The sequence below is a fragment of the Ascaphus truei genome, chromosome 1 (assembly GCF_040206685.1).
Source record: "Ascaphus truei isolate aAscTru1 chromosome 1, aAscTru1.hap1, whole genome shotgun sequence".
NCBI lineage: Eukaryota > Metazoa > Chordata > Amphibia > Anura > Ascaphidae > Ascaphus > Ascaphus truei.
Window position 1 is genome coordinate 463,059,697 of NC_134483.1, and position 13,808 is coordinate 463,073,504.

Consider the following 13,808-nt stretch of genomic DNA (forward strand, 5'->3'; position numbering starts at 1 on the left):
TAAGTGAGCCTAGGGCTGTGTGCATATAGGATTCTGTCATCCGCATACATGTGTATTGAAGCTTCTTTACAAACTGTAGGTAGATCATTAATGAAGACTGAAAAGAGTAGGGCCCCCCAGAACAGAGCCTTGCGGAACACCGCAGTTGATATCCAAGGGGTTGGAGTAAGAGCATGCGATAGACACAAATTGGGTTCTAACCGATCGGTATGAGTGAAGCTAGTTTAGAGCATGTTCCCCTATTCCAGAGCACTGTAGCTTGTTTAATAAGAAAACATGGTCAACTGTATCAAAAGCCTTTGCAAAATATAGGCCGCTATGCCTTTTCCTGGGCCTCACCAGTGTAAGACCTCTTAGGTGCAGGCAGTGGATGGGTTAATTCCTTCTCTAAGGCTTTGTATGCTTTTTGCAGCATTAGATACAATTGTAGGTATCCAAGGGCGGCCCATAGTAACAGCCAGAAAGTGTCAGCCTGAGGCAAGGATACTGATTGGGTCACACATAGGATGCGATGACTTATCAGTATTCAACCTGCTCTGTTAAGGGGCAGGGTTACAAACTCAAGGCTATATATACTGGCACTTTCCTAAAGTGGGTGTCTCTCTTTCCTCCCCCTGCGGAGTGAATACAGCTACCCTATGTTTCACTAGGTGACAGAGGAGGAGTCCTGAAGGCCTAGTCTGGGCCTCAAGCCCTAATCAGTGCACCTTCATTAGGGGAAGCTAGTGTACATCTGATCTAACTGCAATACATACCATTGAACTATAAAGATGTGTGTTTCACTGTCTTGAGCTGAAAGAAAGGTGTCAGTCTGGGCCATCCTGCTGCTATCCAGAGGATCCATGCTGACTGGAGGCGCTGCAGCAAAGAACTAAGATACCCTAAAAACCTGTCCTGCCTGTTCTCCCCACAACACCGTGGAGCACTCAGCCCTTCTGTTACCACACAGGTACAGCACCACACCTGAAAGAAGTAGCTAGAGAAGCATACCCCACCCCAATCTCACTTAGGGTGGGGGGGGGGATACAAGGGCTACATATAATATAGGAATATTACACTAGTTGGTTGTCCTAGTTCCATTCCACACTGAATCTCATTGCAGCGGTGTTACCATGGAGTAGTTTGGGCAAAAGCCAGATTGGAGTTGGCTAAGGAAATTTGTCCTGGTCTAGTAATCACTTTAATTGGTAGTGGACACATTTTTCCATGACTTTGGATAATATTGGGAGAAGAGAGATTGTCTGTAGTTGGAGATTCTGTTTCTGTCCCCACTTTTGAAGACTATTAGAAGAAAACACACACATATATATATATATATATATATATATATATATATATATATATATTTATATATATATATACTATACACACACATATATATATACACACACACACATATATATATATATATATATATATATATATATATATATATATATATATATATATATATATATATACTACATATATAATTTGTTATATTGGATGTGCATTGGGGCATTGTTTACTGTTGTATATTTTCCCAGTAGGACTCCAGTCTGCACTATTAAATATATAAAGATAGGATACTGTAGGTTTGGGTTTTGAGCTTGCTAAGATTGTGTATGTATACATGTTAATATATACTTTATATGAGAGACATCAAAGTCTGAAAGTCATTATTATTATTATTGTTATTAAAATGCCAAGTCTGGGACTTTAGTACTATGTCTTTTAGAATATCCTTATATGCTACTGATTTTTCTGTAAATACTCTGTTTGCCACTTGTGTTTGGTGTGGTATTATTCCTAAATACTAACAGGAAACTATAGATTGATGATTGATTTGTTCTAATAAGGGAATATGAATTTAAAATAACCCCACAGAAAACAAGCAGCTCGAAGTAAGGTCAAAAATCAAGGTCTTTTGGCAGACCTGCTTGTAGCATCCCAGCAACTGGCGAAACAGTCCGTCTTGTCAAATGTTGCCTTTGGCCTCAACTTCCTTATCATGATTCAGCTGAGAAATGTTCAGTTTGTGTTCCGTTTTCAGGACTAGGTCTAAAGTTTGTGATGGAAAGTTATTTTAACTGTAGTCAAAAATGAACATGCTGTTCCCTTTATGATTTATAAAGATTAGAGATCGGCTTGTGTGAGTACACTAGAGTATAAATAAGTCAGTAAAAAGAAGATAAGCTCCCATTTCATTTCCCTCCAGATGGAACAATGTAATCTTCATTTACTTGGAATGAAGGGAAGAACGTTCTGGAGAGCAAAGCATCAACCGCTCATGTTTTCATCTGATTCCATTCACTGCCCTTCAATTCTTCTTCTTTCAGCTCATTATATCTGTGTTTCATTTTGATTATGGTAATGCTTTGCTTTTACAGCACACATCTGGCTACTGACACACTGTAGGACCCTGTGGGCATATTATTTTCTATGTCAATTATGGTTTGAACAAAAATGGTGGACTGTTGAGTTCCAGAACTACATGACAAATTGTGTTAAGGGCTTAAATTTCATGCCGCTTTGGGTCAAATTCCTTCTCTGAATGCCTTTGGCAAGGCAGTTGCAGTTTATCACCATGCTCTTGATTTTTGTTTTTAAATAGAAGTTGATTTAAAATATGTTTTTCTTACCCATCACTGTGTAGTAGACATTTACGAGCATTCCCAGCCCTTCACAGCTACAGGAAAAGTCAGTAGATTGTTAAATAACATTACCAAGTAGTTAACCCCTTGCTTTGAATTATGTTGCAAGCCCTTGTGTCAGGAAAGGGTTTTGGGCAAAAATATGCTTTAGAATAGATGGCACTAACCAGATTTTTTTATCTTCTACTTTTTAACCTCCAGGAAAATACTTCTTCAATAATACTGTACATATATTTTTGAGAGCTGGAAGGTCTTTTCTGATGTAGCTTGAACTCTACTATGCTTAGTATAGAGTTGGTATGTGTCATCTCACTCTAGTAAGTGCAGACTTTGACTAGGAGCACAACCATGGAGATCCGCAAGTCAGACCAGCAGTGTTGTTTTATGGCGACATGTGAACCATTTAAGTAAAACTAGCTTAAAACAACTAAACTTTACTGACATACCTGTAAAGCAGGTAAAAAGAGTTTTGTTGATGAAATTCTTAGAAGGCCATGCTACATTTACCATAAAATTCCAAGTATGACTAAATTAAACATGTACATTGCGTTTTGTAATAACATTTAAACTTATATAAACTTTTAGCATAATATATTGCTTTAAGTTGATTTGTGCCTGTAAGAAAATGTAAATACTAGAATACCTTGCGAAGGGTAGCGTGAGACGAACTGTACAAATATTTATCACTTGCATTAGGATAAGCATTAGAGAAACACAGCCTTGTCGGCTGCCATTCCAGACTGCAGTGTCTCAGCATTATCACGTCAATATGTATCACATTATGTTCTTTTTGTGGTAGTTCTGTGTACATGTAGAACTTATATTCCTTGGTCATCTTCTAGAGCAAAGTAAGGCAGGCTTGCAGAAGTAAAGCATCTAAACATTGAGAACTATGTATTACATTTAGATTTGATTTTTTTTTTTTGTGCATACATATTTGAGTGCTAAAAAGTATTAGTAAAACATTTGCCTATATTTTGTTAACCTATGCAATAAAACATCTGTGCTGCGTCATATGCAATAAAACATCTGTGCTGCGTCAAATACATTTATGGTTGCTACATAGCAAATTATTTCTGCTTTAACAATATAAACAGATTTATTAGCGTGCATGCCAAGTTTAACTATGCAAATGATTTTGATACACATTTTCTTTCTTTTTTGGCACACATAAACAAATACCATTTACATTTATACACCTGACGCAGTCCATTTTTGTGTGTCAAAAAAGATAAAAATGTTGTATTTTGTTTCGTAGCCTGGTGCACACAAGCACAATGTAAAGTGAGATTTTCCTTTGCCGATTTTGCACCGTAAAGCCATTTGCAAAGCTTAGAACATAAGCTCTGTTGGGTTTGAATTGAGTGTAAGTGGTTATATTTATTTATACCTCTTTTGGAGGACGGGTTTACCACTAGAACAAAACATTTACTACTAAATTAGTCCCCACAACATCTTTTCATACATGTTTCTCAGATATAGCACAATTTATGTCTCGTTGTTAACTCGTCGTAACGTGAGTTGTTGTCTTTACTTTAATTGGTCACAAGTAGCAACACATACTAGTGTAACGGCTGGACCCCCCTTGTCTGACCCACCCAATCTCACATTGGCCCGTGTGGTCTAACCGGTCCCCATTACAAGGTCGTGTGTGGTGGTGCACCTGCAAGTAACAGGACTCCTGAGTCTCCCGCTTGGTGTTATAGAGGATATCATCAGGACAGGTATCTGAGGTAGTGGTTACGAGTCCAACTTACTTCCTGTGCAGCGCCTCCACCTCATCAGGATCTATGCTTCCGCAGGGAGATTGTCCTGGTGATGAACTCCTTCTCGGTGGTGACTGCCACTGCAGAGTAATCTCACACTCACACAGCGGGAATATCTTTGAACACGACATCTTTATTGTAGGTTGGGATGTAGCAGACTGCCCCATGCAGCTGCCGGCTCTAGCCGCACATCTCTCCGTGCTGTCCCTTTGCCAGGTACGCCCTCCCGTATTGAAGTGGGATTCCCTTTCTCCTAGGGAGATCACCACTGCGCCAGGTCCCTGGACACAGCTTAGACAGACTTGATTGGTCACTCTGCTACCGCTAGTTACAGCACTAGGGTCACAAAAGTATTCCTCCAATCCCTTATGCAGGAGCATACATTTTACCAGCTGCTTCACACAACTGCTGGCTAACCCCTACTAACTGACAGTGTTGTGCCCTTTATATCTCAGGGGGCAGGCGCATCTCTGATGTCACTATCCAGGGACTCAGAGCATACAGCCACTCCCTTCCTTACACAGGGCACCACACCAGGGTGTGAGGGAAAACCTCCATAACTACTGTTGGCAGGCCTGTACTTACCAGGGCTTACTGCCAACAGGGAAGATGTACGCAGTCATTATTATGCATGGCTACACTAGTATTAAGTGAATTATGTCAGGAGGGCTGAATATATCATGGTACATCTTAAAACAGTAATGATTTCATATCACAACATCAGGAACTTCAACAAATAATGTGAGGCGCTCTGGGGGTTATTTGTTAGAGTAAATATACTTCTCGGACAGGTCGGTATTTAGGCATAGGCCTACTAGTCCTGGGCCTAAGGCAGCAAATTTCAAGGAAGTGGTAATTTTCAGGGGGGCTGGTGGATGGGTGGCGGCATTGCGGTTACAGAGGCCCCACTCTCTTCCCCACAACAAGAAAACTAATTGCTGGGAGAGAGAGTGCTGTAAAGGGTTCTTTCCTCCTCCTGCAGCACCGCCTTCCTCTTTCTGCAGCATCAAATAACGCCGCAACATCACGTGGTGATGCATTGCCATGACAACGTCCCCTTGTCATGGAAACGCATCGTCATTGGACGTCGGGGCGTTGCAAGAGGACGAGGCCAGGGCGGCAAAAAGGTAAGTGCTTATGGGCGGAAATATTCTAAAGCCGGCCCTAATCTCTGACCTGTTGCTGCAGTCTTTGGGGTCTCTGGAAAAGTGAGGCAAATTCAATACAAAAATAGCACCATATGCATCAAAGAAAAATAATCAGATAGAAAGCAATAGGATTTATTTCATTGATAAACTTGCAATTCTTTTCAACTTAAGTTTTCCCCACTTTTGCAACCCGGAGATTTGGATTGATATCCCCCGAGACTGCGACAGCAATTCAGAGAAATACTGAATAGTATTATAGTAGTTAGTTTCTCTAACAATAGAAAAAATACTGGAAACTAACATTACTGGAAACCCACATATCAGTTATCCAGTTTAAAAAAAAAAAGACATGTTTCTTTAATATTCGCCAGTTCACCAAACTTGTACAAAAGTTTTGCACATCTTTTACCTGTTAGTTGTTTTAAGGACTGAACATGAGAGCCACTTGTTTAGAGCATATCCTTGCTCCCGGCACACTCGTGTAAAAGAGACTATGGCCCTTATTCTGTAAGGTGTGATAAGCGCTGGTGACGTACTAACACAGGAAAATCTCCATTAAAGTCAATGGGGCTTTTCATGCGATAACATGTTGTGCACTTATCACACCTTACAGAACAAGGGCCAATGTCGCTCTACGTAGATTTATAGAGAACTTTCATTTTGGCCCAATAAAATATATCCCCGCCTCCAAAATATTTAGTGTCCTCGGTCAATACCACTACTAGCAACTACTCAAAAAAACAACCTTGACATTTGAGGATCAAAACTCTGGCCAATCAGTGCAGAGATCACTCGCTCAGAAGCAGGTTCATCAGCCTGTCCAAAAACATTCTTATCTTTGGCAAACTGCTGACAGTAAATAAAAGATACCTGCATAAGCGTATTACTGAAAGGGATCATGAGGCTGATTAACCCTTTCACTGCCGAAGGGACCTAGAACGGACTGCAGAGAAAATGTGTTGTTCCTCCCATTGCACCATAAGGGCTAATCTTCCTGAATGTGTCTAATTACTGTAGAAATCAAGTCCCGTGAAAAATTGCTGAATTTAAAACATTTTTTTTGTTGTCAATTTTATTTGCAACGCAAGTAATTTTTAAGAGTGATCTTGAATTACACTACTAACAAAGCTACCATTGACAGAGGTGTTAAATATAAGGGTAAGCCAACAGCTCATTTAGTTGCTGATATTCTGCACTTTGAGACTTAATAATAATATTATTATTATTATTATTATCATATTACTATTATGTAAATGAACCTTTGTAGAAATGCTCCGTATTTGATACATCTATTAAACTAACCAAAAACCAGTAAAACAGACATCACCAGAGGAAATCTGCCCAACCCAATTCCATTTAATATTCAATTGGTTCATTGGAACTATTAGAAGTTTCAGACATTAACACTTACCCGTTACCAATTCCTGTGCAGTACTGTATAATTACCTTTTGAGTTCTGCTTATGTTACAGCAACGACCTTCAATATAACGCTAACAATTATTCCCTGGTGATTTTATTCTTACATCACATATACATACTGTAGGTAATTGTTACCCCGAAAAGTATTTATTTGATAACCGCTGAATACAAATAAACAATATTTCAGTCCAAGCATAGACGTTTATAACAGTTTGATCTAAATGTTACCTTTACATTTGTAGATGTACAGATGTAGTAGGTGTTATTGCATTATCTTGTGATTTTGAGTTTTTGAATTATCGGTTGATTTGCAATACAATTCAATGGAGCCGCCAGTTGCCAAATCGTGGGATTTCCTAACTGCGAGTCGAGTGCCTTAATGCACGATAACGGTGTAGTATCTAGCCTTAAACGTATAAGTAAGTACCAAATCTTTAAGAGAAATGACTGAGGTAGACAAGATGTGGTTCAACGTTCAAAGTATATAGAAAGTGGGTGCTCCAGAGATGACGAAAATTTCATTCAATAGCATCCATAAATACAAATGTAGGACTATAACGGCAGACTATACTACGGAGTGGGTATGTAGATGAAGTGTGATCTGTGAGTGACCAGTATAAATAGCAAAATCACTTCTCCTGAGGGGAACAGTCAATGATGCTTGATGTCACCTTGATGTAACCTCATTGGAGGGAAAGATAATAGGTACTGGTACTCATCCATGAATAATAATCACATAAAGAATAACTCAGAAAGATCTTACCCACTCCTTCTGTCCCCAAGAGTCCAGGATGGCGTGCCACGCTGTAGAAGCAGTAATCCTATGGTAGAAAAAGAGAAAAACAGCGCACTGCCGGGGAGTCAGGTGGTATATAAATAAAATTCTATTTATTCTGCATAAGTACAAAACATCACCCTAGGAGGTGTTATTTATATACCACCTGACTCCCTGACAGTGCGCTGTTTTTCTATTTTTCTACCATTAGACAAGATGTGACCTGGCAGCCATGTGATGCCCCCACCTCTCAATCACTCCCCCTCCCTCTTACACCCCCTCTTGCTCACTCAATGCCCCCTTTTCCTCCTCACTCAATCTCACTTCTCCTACTCCCCAAACTCATGAACCACTCCTTCATTTCCTCACACTCACTAACTCCCCCTCAAACTCATTAACTCCCCGTTCCCCCCTCACACTCATTAAGCCCACTTCCCCTCACTATCTCCCCCTTCCTCCTCACACTCACTATCTCCCCCTTCCTCGTCATACTCACTAACTCCCCCTCCTTCCTCATCCTCACTAACCCCCCTTCTCCCTCACACTCACTAACTCCCCCTTCTCCCTCACACTCACTAACTCCCCCTTCCTCCTCACACTCACTAACTACCCCTTCCTCCTCATACTCACTAACTCCCCCTTCTCCCTCACACACACTAACTCCCCCTTCCTCCTCATACTCACTAACTCCCCCTTCCCACTCACACTCACTAACTCCCCCTTCCTCCTCATACTTACTAACTCCCCCTTCCTCCTCACACTCACTAACTCCTCCTTCCCCTCCTCACACTCACTAACTTCCCCTTCCTCCTCACACTCACTAACTCCCCTTCTCCTCAAACTCATTAACTCCCCTCCCCCACACTCAATAATTCACCCCATTACTCACCTCCAGACACCGGCCTCCACAGCGGTGGTGCTGGGCGGTTGTGAAAGTTGGACCCAACTTCCGGTGCGAAGTGAAGGCCCAGAGTGGGGGAGAGCTGGGGCCCAGCAGTGAACGGACGCAAATACTGGGCCCGACCTCTAGCCTAGTCCAACTTCCAGTGCCGCTGGGCCCGGGACAGTTTTCGCGTCTCTCCCCCACGCTGTCCGTGGCACTGTGTATATACTATATAGTGCACTACCTTGAATATTGTTGTTTTTTAATTTATAATAGTGATTGGAGGGCTATCCTGGATTTGGAATACCCAGTTATTACATACAGTATGATGACGTCCATTGTGCACTGCAGCTTCATCCAAAAATGGTTTACTAGATAAATGACATTTGGGGTCAGCAAATGTAAAGGGATGGTAAGTAGCAATAGTTAGGTCAATTTTCACTTTGAAGAGGAAGAAAAAAATAGTAACACTGCTGTATATTGAGATTGAAAGCCTGGAGTCTAAAAGGAAGTTGAAAAGTCAACAAAAGATAATGTTTGTTTATTAATTCAGCGGCATTCTTTTGAATGTATTGCTTTTTCTGTCTGCAAAATTAAGGAATTTGCTGTGATAATGTGCAATTTCAAAAAGTTGTTTGATAAGAGGATTAATAGACTGATAAGAAAAGTGATTATAAAAAATACTCAACAATAATCTGGGGAAAAGTCCCCCCTAGTTCAATAGGAATATGTCTGCAGAAATGAGTTTAAAAAAAAAACCATTCAACTTAAAGTATGTAATTGAGTGAACAATGTTTGTCTTTGATAGGAAATGTTCCAGTTTGTGTACATTTCACTGCAATTGCAATTGAATATTGTGAGTTGCATAATACGAGGAAGAAGGTGTAGCTAGTGTGATACCTTTTATTGAGCAAACAATTAGTTGATTGATTTATTGGATCAGCAGTTAGTTGATGAGTTACAAACTTTCAAAACTCACAGGTAGAGATGGATCGGCCTGTTATTTTGGTCCGCGGATCAGTCTCAAAAAGGCCAATCCGCCATTTTGGATTTTTTTTTATTCAAAGGCAGAGTGCAATCTGAAATCTGTTGATACCAACTGATTTAAATAACGTAAAAACTTGAACAGGATTACTGCGTTCAGGAAGTTGCTGTCCCACTCAGTATTTGTTTTTGAGGGAAAACAGTTTCAGAGTCTATAAAACAGGAGCCCAGGATTGAAAACTACTAAGAAATATCTCAATGAAAGGACAAAAAAAAAATGTATCTTTTAAAGGATATGCTGTTTATTTATTTTTTTCCATTTTTTTAATATCGGTTTGAAGCCCCGCCAAAGGAGGAGCCGGTATCTCTGCAGCTTTAAAGCTCCCTCATCACAGGGGCCAATAGAAAGCAGCGCCGGATGACGTCACAGCTTCCTATTGGCCCGCAGGGCCCGGCAGCTTTGAAAAGCGGCCACAACATGAACCCTGGAGTGACTACCGGCACTCACTAGGGAAGTAAGTACTTCTGGAAGCACGGCGTCCCGGAGCTGAAAGTAATGGGGTTCAGGTCCCGAGACCCCCTGCTTCAAACCTGTATATAACCATTTTTTTTAAATGAAGAATAAAAAAACGGCTTGCATTGCCTCTTTAAACAGGACTGCACAAGCTAAGTGGGATTGCACCATTACAAAATATTATCGAAAATAAGCCAGACTGGTCTGTAATAGAATAATTATAGATGTGGCTGACATGCGCCTGCGGGTGCAATAATGCATTAGCCACATCCCCTTTTTTTGTTGTTGCAAGTAGCTAATGGAAACGCAATGAGTGTCCCGTTACAATGTGCCAGCAACAGCTACATCTGTAATTAAAAAAAAATATTATATCTTTGCCATACTGACCAATCTGAAAACATATGCGCCCCAAATAGTCACCTTAATGGACTTGTTATTTCCCACACTATGTATAAAGTGATATTTAAAACAAACAAAAAAATGTTTTTAGGACATTTCAGATGACTCATATTAATTTATAGTTTTCCCTCAAATGTGATGCTGATTAAGACTCTGCTTTTGTATGGAATAACATCTATTTTTACAGCTCTAAAGTTTCAACCAACAGGTTGATTTTTTTTCATGTTCCACTCCAAAATGGACCAAGACCAGCTGGCAGGAAAGTTGATGCTGTAATGTGAGTTTGGAGAGCAGATGCCTTTAGACTGCTAATTGTCTGCCCCAAACATGTCTCGGTTGTTCTTAAATTTCATTGTCCTGCATTAATGACCTGACATTTAATATTCATATGCTCAAAGGACACTTAGCTATCAGTCAAAGATTTATCATAAATGTGTCTTGGACGTGTAAAATAATTGTAATACTTTGCTTTTCAAGGGTGTAAGAACAGAATTGGTAAAGTTGTAAACTCCATAGTGCAAGCGTTATATAATGCTCTTCTCATAAATAAGGACCAGAATGTAGACAATACACTGTCTATGTATCAGTTCATATGACATACTGTAGAAGCACAATGTGATAGCAGATTAGAACCACTTGGCCCACCTACTCTGTCCACTGTAACCCGGCAATTATCTGTTGTGAAACCAAAGCCTATTTATGATTCTTCACTTCCTTTCGTATTTACTGTAGCCTTGTGTCTATAACAAGCATTTTTTAATCCCCTCACTGTTTCAGCTTCACAGTTCCCATTAGCCTCTCGCCTTCCAGCTTCAGGGCATAACCTCCTGTTCTAACACTGCTCTTTCTCTGAAATATCCCTCCCTCCTGTACCTTGTTTAAACCCTAGATATACTGTAGTTAACGTTTGCAATTGCGGATCAAAATAACTATATTTTCGCTTATCATCAATGTATCAAATAGAGATGTGCGAACTTGTCCAAATTTGCCTGTTTTGCTCAAACGTTTGAAAACATTTGACAATTTGCCAAAAAGTAATTCCCTTTCTATCTCCCCTCTTGCTGCTCTCTCCCCTATTTCTCTTTTGCAAAAGCACTTTTTCAGATTCTGGATGAAATATGTTTGGCTTATAGAGGCCCGCGCCTTTGTTTTCCAAAAACAATGAAACTGATGCCGGGTAGAGCGCTGGGCCTCTGTCTCTTACCTTGCACGGCGACATCTCTTCCTACAGCGTCCCCTTATCATGGCACTGCAATGTCAAATGGCATTGCGTTGCCATGACAACGTGATGTCACATGGCGCCCCGTGCCATGACAACGTGACGCTGCGACTACATGACAGGAGAGGCTGTATCGACAGGGTAACAGGCCCTGTAAAAGCTCCACGCACCAAGCCTCGCAATATTTCAAGCCGACCCTGCCAGCCCCATTCAGTAAATGTCAGTAATCATTACATGGGGCCCTTAGGAAGTTATGCCATAATCACTATTCACTGGCAAAGAGTGAAAGAAATGCTCTATTGCTCAATAAGTGTTAGTGATCAAAGAGCGTCCCGAGAAAGCAACATTTTAGCCCATTTTTCCTGCACATGAATCAGTGAGTCCAATAACCTAAACAGCTTCATTAGCCAGAGAAACAAAGTTACTAGTGTCCTTAAGGAGCCTGAAGAGCTATAGTAAGAAGGATCAAAGGTTTTCTCCACTGACAATGGTGCCTGTACATCTGTTTTTTTTATCCAACATGTTATTTTACTAGCAGTTTGGAAACATCAAAGCTTTTCTGAAATTGCCCCTTCTCTTTTACCCTTTCACCGTTGGTCAGATATGAATTGTTCACCAACAGCTACTGTAGAAGCAGTGACTGCTAAAATAATACTGTGGTGTTAGTTTGGTCACTCACTGGTCAAAGCACATTTGAAAGTGGTGGTAGTGTGCTGGGAGGCATGAAAATGCAATCATATGCAATTAAATCCTTAAAGGAGTAGTCTCTCCCAGTACCAACATGTGCTAATAGTAGTTATATGTATAGAGTACTTGGTTATTGTAGGTAATTGGCTTCTAAAAATATCAAGTACATATACTGTACATTTTTTAAAAGAACGTTTTAAACTTGTAATGTTTTCAAGGTAACCAAATGCTTTCGAGGTTTTTTACATTGTTGCTTAATCTTTTTCGTTTTTGTGGATCCTTCTATTTACAGTATGGTTGTGTAAAAAGCCAGTGCATCAGAAAAAACAAGTCCTGTTTGGCATAATAAACTGAGGTTTAGGATAAACTCCTTCAATGTAAGCATATAGCATAACGAAGCCCTAATAGGGTTAGGGGACTAGTACCTAATGCCAGCGGCACCATAAATAAATAGTACAGACCAACGTCCCATATATCAGAGAAAAAAGGGGTACAGCGACCCACAAAGTGAACTCACTCAGTTTCTCCTGGAGTATCCAATCTCAGAATCTTCATATGCGTGCAATCTCCCAGGTGATGGCAGGAACAAGTAGAAAAATAAGGCAGTGCACTGCCCAAAGTAACAGAAGGAGGCTCACGGTTTTAAGCAACAAAAAATAGATTTATTACATAAAAAGTGGACAAAAGGTGTCTTGATAAAGGGCATTTTTGCCTGAAACTAGTTGGTGGACCCCTGCTGTGGCCTAGGGGGGACCCTTTTGTCCACTTTTTATGTAATAAATCTATTTTTTGTTGCTTAAAACCGTGAGCCTCCTTCTGTTACTTTGGGCAGTGCACTGCCTTATTTTTCTACTTATTTACAGTATGGGCAAATCATAAATAGCAATCATTTTCCATCGTTGTTTTTGAAAAGTAACTAGGATGCCTAAACAGAGGAAGTAACTATTTGATCAGAATGAATATCACAGATCCTGTGAAAATAAAATTTAGTAATTTTCATAATGCCATAAGCGAGAAACGGGATGTACTAAAAAGTGCCGCACACTGCATACTGTATATAAAAAAACTAAATTAAGAAGTGTACGCTCCCTGGTGTAAAATTGTAATGGGCTGAAATAAAAAGCCAAAAGGCAAGTGCTCACATGAAAGAAAAAACCAATAAAGAGACAAAGCACTATATGTCACTAGTCATTGCATTAGGAGACTGGCGATCCCATAGGCGCTGAAGTGGGTATCAATCAATGCAGGTTCTGAGATTTCCCTTCTTGTCAGTACCGAAGGTAAGGACTGAGCAATGCAGCATCCTACTCTCGAACAATACTGCAAGCGGGATAACGTCCAAACGCATTTCACCAATGTCGAAGCGACTTCATCAGGACA

The 13,808-nt window shown here is 40.2% G+C and overlaps 1 protein-coding gene across 1 annotated transcript in view; it reads left to right on the forward strand.

Annotated features, from left to right (window-relative positions):
• The window catches only part of DLC1 (DLC1 Rho GTPase activating protein), a 459,196-nt gene that overhangs the window by 280,647 nt on the left and 164,741 nt on the right, over positions 1 to 13,808 (forward strand). The gene's annotated exons all lie outside the window — the stretch shown is intronic.